The 8,250-nt window shown below is 41.2% G+C and overlaps 1 non-coding gene across 1 annotated transcript; it reads right to left on the bottom strand.

Moving 5' to 3' along the window:
- Positions 1 to 8,074: 8,074 nt before the first annotated feature.
- Positions 8,075 to 8,181, bottom strand: LOC114231290 (U6 spliceosomal RNA). The gene has a single exon (XR_003617247.2). It is a non-coding gene; the product is annotated as a U6 spliceosomal RNA (small nuclear RNA).
- Between the last annotated feature and the right edge of the window lie 69 nt (positions 8,182 to 8,250).

The following is an 8,250-nucleotide window of genomic DNA, read 5'->3' as shown; positions in this document are numbered from 1 at the left end:
TTAGAATGAATATGATATTATTTTATGATATGATATGATATTCACAGTGTGGTTTCCATGGATATTTCTGTTGCTTTGACACAGAAAATATTTCCTTTAGAAAAATAAAACATTAAAGGATTCTTAAAAGTATATAGAACCACTTGACTGCTGTGTCTTCCTCTTTTGCCCAAACAATAAATGTGATAGGGTTACTTAGCAACCATCCTTACAGCCTTCAAGACCTTAAAAATGGAATCAGATTGGAAGGAAATACCTTGTGGATATTCACCAAAGCTAATTCCAGACAAGCCATTTTAAAGGATTCCTCCCAACTTTTATACCATACTCAACTTTTCTCATGCCATCAAATTTAATATGGAAAAGTGTTTTAATCCAGAACCATCAACAATGCTCTACACAATTTGACAGATGTAAATGTACATACATAAAGATGTGTTGTATGGATATATACTGCTTGCACACATGAGTATGTGTATGTGTATGTGCAAGAATCCCACACATGGTCATTTATGAACACAGAAAGCTCAAGTCGGTAAAAATTTAAATGAAAGCTGGTGAGGAGAAGAGAAGGGCAGCAAAAGATCAATGAACAGAACACCCTATAGGGAAAGAAATGAGAAAGAAGGAAGGAAAAAGGGGGGGGGTGTGTGTGAATCAGTAATGAATGAGGAAAAGAAAAAGCCTGAGCAGCGAGGGAGGCAGTAGGCAGCCCCCGGCCGGCTGCTGCTGCTGGAAGCTGGACAAGAGGGAACAGATTTCAGCAGCAGGGAGCTCTAATCTGTCAGCAGCAGTTCCTTCATGTGTGACCAGCCAGCCCAGCTTGGGGACCAGTGCCAGTCTGGGCGCACTAACTCCACCAGGGCCTCCCGGAAGAGAATGCGCCACTGATAAAAGCCTGAAAGTCAAGGGAAGGTTCCTCTACCCAGCTCCTGCTGCCACCCTCTTGCCAGCTTCTACATGTGCCTCTGTCTGCAGTGCTGGTTCAGATCCCTTAGCAACCACTTCTGAAAATCAGGCAGGCTGAAAGCCTGCTTCTTCCCAATCTTTATCAGCCACATCAGGTCCCAGAGATTTCTTCCAGCAGATAACCACCTATGCACCCCTGACAGATTCAGTGGAGAGGAAACAAAAAGAAAGGTTGAAACCATTATTTATTTAAAATATGTGAGGTTGTATATATAGGTGCAAAAGCTAGAATACCATCTCTGCTCTCAAGAAGCTCCTGTTAGTTAAGCTGACCATGGCCGGCTGTGGTCCAGCCCTCACTCAAGCTTCCAGCCCATGTCAGTAACCATAAATGACAGCACTCTAGCTTCCTGGCAGCTCGCCCCCACTCTTATCCCCACCCAGCCAGCCTTTATCCCCTGGTGGGAAGAGAGAGCAGATGGAGAAATGATCCCACTCAATTCCTAAATAACACCACCTTCAATTCCTATTAACTGTGAAATTGCACCCTTGTCTGGGTAAGAACCAAGGGAGCAAGAATCGTGGAGACATTGCCAGACCAGAGCAAAGGCTAACAGGAAAACCCTGGCTGCCTGCCAGTCCTTCTGAGGACATGGGCAAGCAGTTAAGAGGCAGCATGCTCTGTGCAGAACACTGCTCCTGCCAAAGGACACCTGGGTTCTGTGCCCATCTAGCCTTGAAAAGATGAGTGACCACTCTGAGATTTTGCTTTCAAAAAGTTATAAATCCATTCATCATTCTATTGTCTATTCTGCGAGAATCCCTGTATTGAAAGGGTTGGATGAGGTGAACAGCAAAAGACTCTTCCAACTCTGGTGCTTTGATTTTAAGGGAAGCCTAGATTTCTTTACTTTTAAAATATATTTTTATTGATTTCAGAGAAGCAGGGAGAGGAGAGAGAGATAGAAACATCAATGATGAGAGAGAATCATTGATCAGCTGCCTCCTGCATGCCCCACACTGAGGATCAAGCCCACAACCCGGACACATGACCAGGAATTGAACCATGAACTCCCAGTTCATAGGTCGATGCTCAACCACTGAGCCACACCAGCCAGGCTTATATTTCTTTAAAGCTTGGCTAATATGCAGCCCAGTAAGGGACTGATATCCAGGTTCCCCAGGCAGACCCAGGGTAGATCCTGACACCATCACACAGCCTAAGCTGGAGGGTCTCAGGTTTCTTAGAAATATATAAATGGGGATAATGATTCCTATCTTCATTTATGATTTTATCAAACAAATATTTATCAAGGTTCTACAACCTATCAGTCACTGTGCTGGGAACACAGAGGCTGAAAAATGTCCTGCTTTCATGGAGATTGAATTCAACCAAGAGGAGTGAGATAACAATATATTTAAAAATAACATATATGCAGTTTGTTACATAAGAGCTACAGAGAAAATAAAGCAAGGGGTGGGCATAGGGAGTGCTTGGGAGGGTGGGATCAGAATCCTTAGGACATTTGCATGGATCAGGATTTTTGCAAGTATCAAATTAGACCACTTACAATTCTGGTGTGCAGTGAGTATTCAGAAAAGTAACCAATGCCGGAGGTAATAACTTCCTCAGACCCTGACAAAGGGGCTGCTTCTGAGCATATACCTCATGACCCTCTTCTTCACCCTTCCCATTGCCACCGACCCACATCCTTTGTGACCTGTCTGCTTTCTTTGAGACCATCCTATCCCTACAGACAATGCACCACCTGTGTCTTCTCTCCCAGCACTATGTACCGCTCCCTCTCCCCAAAAGTTATTCTAAGTGAAACAGAATTCTTTTCCCACTCACTCCCCCTCTTTGTCATCTGCCCTCTCCTCCAAATTGTAAATATTTTTTAAAGAAAGAAGAAGGGGATGTAAAAAGTGGAGAGGAAATAGAAGAGAAAGAAAATGAAAGAAAAAAAAACACACCAAATATGGCATGGATAAGTTTTAAATTCTACAATTCAGCCACAGAATTAAATAACAATTAAAGAAATAATCATGTAGGGCTCTCCACGTTAAACATTGAGAATGCTGTTCATGGGTCTGAATTTAAAGGAAAGAAGCAACGATTACTTAATAAAATGACCATCTATGTATCTGATATGGAAAATGTGAAAGACTGGAAGAAAACAGAAGAGTTTGAAAATCCTTACATTCCATCATTCTTCCAGGCATAGTCAAAGCTTGTTTTGCCTGAATTACAATAAGCATTGAATATGTCTTTTAGGATAGTGATTAGATTCTCTAGTTATTTCCTCCAATTTATATTTCCTTCTACACGTCACTCTCTCTATACCCAGGTGTGTCTTTACGTTTTGTATGAAAACATAGCTTTCCAGTGGACTTCTTTAATCAGATGAAGGGCCACTGTGCCTTCTGGTCCACTTATAACTATGCATTCACAGAGCCTTTGATTGGTTCACATGTAAATTACATTAAGTTCACCTATAATATATATTTGTCTTACCATAAATCTGCCTATGCTTGGCACTCCATGAACATTAACAACAACCAGAGATGGGTACTAACCAAGCAAATTTTGCCCATAGTGTCTAAATACTAATGGACTCAATTCCTCATTTATTTCTTACCTTCTCAGCACTTTCCAGGCCAAGAGAGTCAAGTGGGTACCCCATGGGAGCAATCCAGCTAATACAACTGTTCCAAGGATGGGAAGGCTGCCTCAAGGATAATGAAAGATATGCTCATCACAGCCTCTTTATGAGAACCTAGAAAGCACCTTTCTTCACATGACTTATCCCCATCTCTCAAAAGCTAGGCCAGGGGGAGGATTCTGGCCTCTTGAGATGGCCACTTTAAAAGGGAAGGAAGAACTGGGATGGGTGGGTGCAAAGCATGTGCTGAGTAGGAAAACTGAGGACACTGGCGAAAATAATTAGGCAAGACTCATAAGAGGTTCTATGTTGAGATCCTGCCATTTGAAAGAGCATCTGCTTTTTCTACAAGTTCAAAAGTTGCCCTGTATGAAGAGCAGGAGCACTGGGTCCTCAGGACATAAAGATAGCCTAGAGGTGAGCAGCAGGTGCGCCATCACCTGAGTGACAGAAACTGACCAGCGGGGTACTGGAGAGGACATTGCAAAGGAAAATAACCATTAACTACCACCCACCCCAGGGAATGATAAAGGAAAAATATAGTCGTGTGCCTACTAACAGTTAACAATTCTTCTCTAGCTCAGGGAGATAAAGAAGGGTTTAGACATCTGGCCAAATCCCTTTCTCAACCCTTTCAGATCATTGAAACCAAAGGGTTTTCAGATTTTTCTCAAAAACTAAGAAAGTCCTTCACTTACAGAATGCACACATAAGAAAGTCTCTAACTCTTTCAATCAAATCAAGTTCCCAGTTGGAATAAAACTCCCTCAGCATGTCTCAGGCTATGGTATAGGGCAGTGATTTTCAACCAGTGTGCTGCAAGAATGTTTCAAACATGCAATACCTGATTATTTAGTCAGGAGCACTGACCTCTTTTCCCTTAAACTGTTAAGTAAAAAAATGTCAACAGCCAACACAACAATAGCTGTTCAGTGTGCATGAATCAAAATTATGCCTTTTTTTTATCAGATCAACAAAAAATATATTTTGTGTGCCACAGAATTTTAGTAAGGGTTGAAAATTGCTGGTATAGTACACTGCAGTCCATTTACTAATACGGCATAAGTGAAAGGTACAAAATTCCAACAGAAAGTTCATTTTTATTAGTGTACAAAATAGGGTTGTTATATTTAGCAACAAATACAGGAGCCCTATTAAATCTGGATTTCAGATAAACAACAAATTATCCTTTAGTATCAGCATAACCCATGCAATATTTGTGACAGATGCTAAAAAAGAAATGATCTATTGTTTATCTGAAATTCAAATTTAACTGGATTTCTGTATTTTTCTTGTTACTCAGGTCAAAAGCCTTGGCCAGCAGTCTAAGGCCTATCTGGAAACAGTCACCACGTCTAGCCAAAGGAACTTCAAGCAGCTAAGAAATAATCAGTAAGGAATTTGGATTGGCATGTGATAAATAACGTTTATTTAATAGTGAACTAAAATAGCTCATTTTAAGGATCCTCTCTGAGAATGCTTGCATGTCATTTAAAAAAAAAAAGTTTTCCTTCAGTAACAAGTGAATCACTTCAAACGTGTGTCTCTTTGTGGCACTCAGGGATATCACAGAGCCTCCTGTCCCTGTTTCCTAAATCTGCACTTAGGAACTTGCCTCACATGAAAGGAAAGCCACAGGCTGGTCAGGTATAAAGGAAAGAAGGCTTTACCTCCCCTTATAATGCTTCTGGGGAGGATAGGCCTATTAATGCTTCTGGGTGTTCATAAGGTAAGAGGACAACAGTCTACCCTTTTCCAAATCTGTCTTCTAGGGCTGGGTCATTCCCAGATACTACCTGAGGGGCCTTCCTCCCACTGCTGTTATGGAGAGGTGAGCAGCAGGCCAACAGAGGCCTTCCTCACAAAACAACCAACCATTTGCAACAATATTATTTTGCAAAGGTTTCCTGCTGTGGCTAAATGTTGTAGCTGCTTGGTTTGTTATTTAAAAGAGTAACCCTAGTGAGACCAGATCTCTGAAGGGAAGAAGAGTCTGATTTCGGACAGGATAAGTAGAAGGAATAAGTAGATGATTTTGAGTGCGTGCCTGGTGATAACAGCTCAGACTTTGAGGATAGCACCTTCTTGTCCCTGTTAGTCAGCATCAATCCTTTCTGGGTCCTGATAGAAAAACAGATTAATCATTTCCAAGAGAGGCCAGGGATTGGATTCAAGAACCATGAGAAGCTGCATTTGGGAGGAAGGGAAGGAAAAGACAGTGAAAATGAGTGAGGGATGCAGGGATAAGGACAGGGAGAGAGCCCAGAGAAGATGTCCCAGACTGTTAGATAAAGACCTCTAGAGAAATCATGGAACTAGGGCAGGAGTCGGAAGACACGGTTTACACAGTATACTTGGGAAATTGAGTGAAGGTGGACCTTTTCTCTCTCCTCCACACTGGGATTCAAGGAATTTATGAATAACCTGCATGGTGTACACTGCTGTACTTGAGAAGATGGAGATGGGCATGTGTGGCTATCTTGACAATAACCTCTAAGGAAAAAGGATAGAGAACCCAGGAGAGCTACCTTCCCAGTGGCCAGAAGAGATGGTAACCAAGGTTCAAACCAACTATGGTTTTAAAGATATAGTGGTTAGAGGCCAAACTTGAGAAATCACATTTACATTCTAATGTAAAGAAGCCAAATGGGAAATAATAATATGTACATTTCCCTGTTTACACAGAGGAAGCTTTAAGATAAAAGCAGACATTCCTGGACCATATTTATGGACTTTAAGGTAACGCCCATCTTTGTGTTGTTTAGCAAATGTTTTATTCCTTCATTGTTAGCATTTTTTTTTTAAAGAACAAACATTTGGTAAAATAATCTAAATCAGATTTAAATTTAACACTAAAAACAATGGGAGAAAACATGAATGTACAGAAAAGACCACACAGTGAGTTTTTAAAGGAAACCTCTATTATCTTGCAGAGAGGAGCAGAATGAGATAGCTCCTATAAGGTGGGTATGCATTGGACAGCTCAGCATCTTGGAGGATGTCACTCATTTACTCCAAGTGTCTTCCTTGGGACTCACACTATGCTAGGAGTGGGTGTCATAGATATGAGTAAGACCGAAAGGTCACTGCTTTCCCAGAATTACGGGGAGGAGAGATAATAAAGCATGTAATTATAACATTCTGAAGAGTGGCTTTATTGGAAAAGCACAAGATGCAGTGAAGGCATATTACAGGCTGATGTCAGTCCAGGGCTCAGGAAAGCCTTCCCAGTGGAAGTGATGCCAAGACTAAAACATGAAGCATGGAGAATCTGAGACAGGTAAAGGAGCATCTGCATTTGTGTATTGGTGGGAAGGGATTACACAGTGCACACTGACTGGAAGTGAGGGAGAAGAGGGTATTCTTAAAGAACAAAAGTAAGGCCAGTATTGTGGGAATGCAGTGCTTAAGGCACAGAGTAGCATGGGACCATTTTGGAAATACAGGAGGGCCCATGCTGTGGATGACTTTGTAAACCACATTACGGAGATGGGACTTTATTGCAGGGGCAATAAAGACCTACTGAAAAGTAGTGAGCAGGAGAGGGATGACATCACATATTAATTTCAGACCACTCTGGCTGCAATGTAGATTGAAAAGAGGCAGAACAGGGAGCCAGAAGATATTTAAGAGGCCCTGCAGCAATGCAGGTAAGAAGAGATGGGATGGGGTATGGTATGAATATGAAAATAAGTGTAAGCACTCCAGAGGAAATCCACAGAAAATGGCATGATTGGCTATTAGGTGTCAGGAATACGGAATCAAGGACAATGGAAATATTTATTTTAGGCAACTGGGCAATAGGATGCCCCCTTTATAGGTGGTGCAGATTTGGCTCTAAGAAGTAGGAGTAGAAAGCAGGTCAGCTTCGGATATGGCATGTTCTAAAGAAACATATCTAGTCACAGTTAGAGGTACAGACTTGGGGCTCAATTGAAAGATTGCAGCCAGAGATTTGGGGGAACTTATAGACAATAATTGTATCCTTGGCAATGGATAAGAAAAGAAAGGGTTTAGGACAGAGCCCTGAGAAGCACTAGCATTTAAGAGATGTGTAAAGGAAGAAGAGCGTGCCAATGAGCCTGAGGCAGAATTACCAGAGGTAGGAAGAAAACTAAGACAGTCACAACCAAACAAGCAGTGATAACTAGGGAGGCAGGAAGAGCAAAGTTCAAGGTGAGAGAATATTAGGACTGGATCACAGATGCAGCCACATTAATACCAGTTTTAGTTTCAACTCTAAATTTAGGAGTTTAGCTGAGAGGCAACAGTCCAACTCCCTTCCAAGGATAAGTAGGTACACATTCAACCACCACTAAATGTATGTCAACCTCCCTAGATACACTTTATAATATTTTATTTCTTAAGCTGAATGGTGGGTACCTGAGCATGTATTAAGTTTTTCTGAATACCTTGCTATGTGTCTGATATAGTTGATAAATTTACAATGGATGCCCAAAACATATTGTTGAGTAAAAGAAAGTCAGATTATTATTTTTTTTAAAAATATGGAACGCTTCACGAGTTTGTGTGTCATCCTTGCGCAGGGGCCATGCTAATCTTCTCTGTATCGTTCCAATTTTAGTATATGTGCTGCCGAAGTGAGCACAGAAAGTCAGATTATTGAACAGCATGTATACATTTCCATTTATATAAAATTATAGATTTATATCCATAC

The sequence above is a fragment of the Eptesicus fuscus genome, chromosome 7 (assembly GCF_027574615.1).
Source record: "Eptesicus fuscus isolate TK198812 chromosome 7, DD_ASM_mEF_20220401, whole genome shotgun sequence".
Classification (NCBI taxonomy): Eukaryota; Metazoa; Chordata; class Mammalia; order Chiroptera; family Vespertilionidae; genus Eptesicus; species Eptesicus fuscus.
The sequence above is the reverse complement of the archived record's forward strand: the minus strand, read 5'-3'. Positions and strand labels throughout refer to the sequence as shown.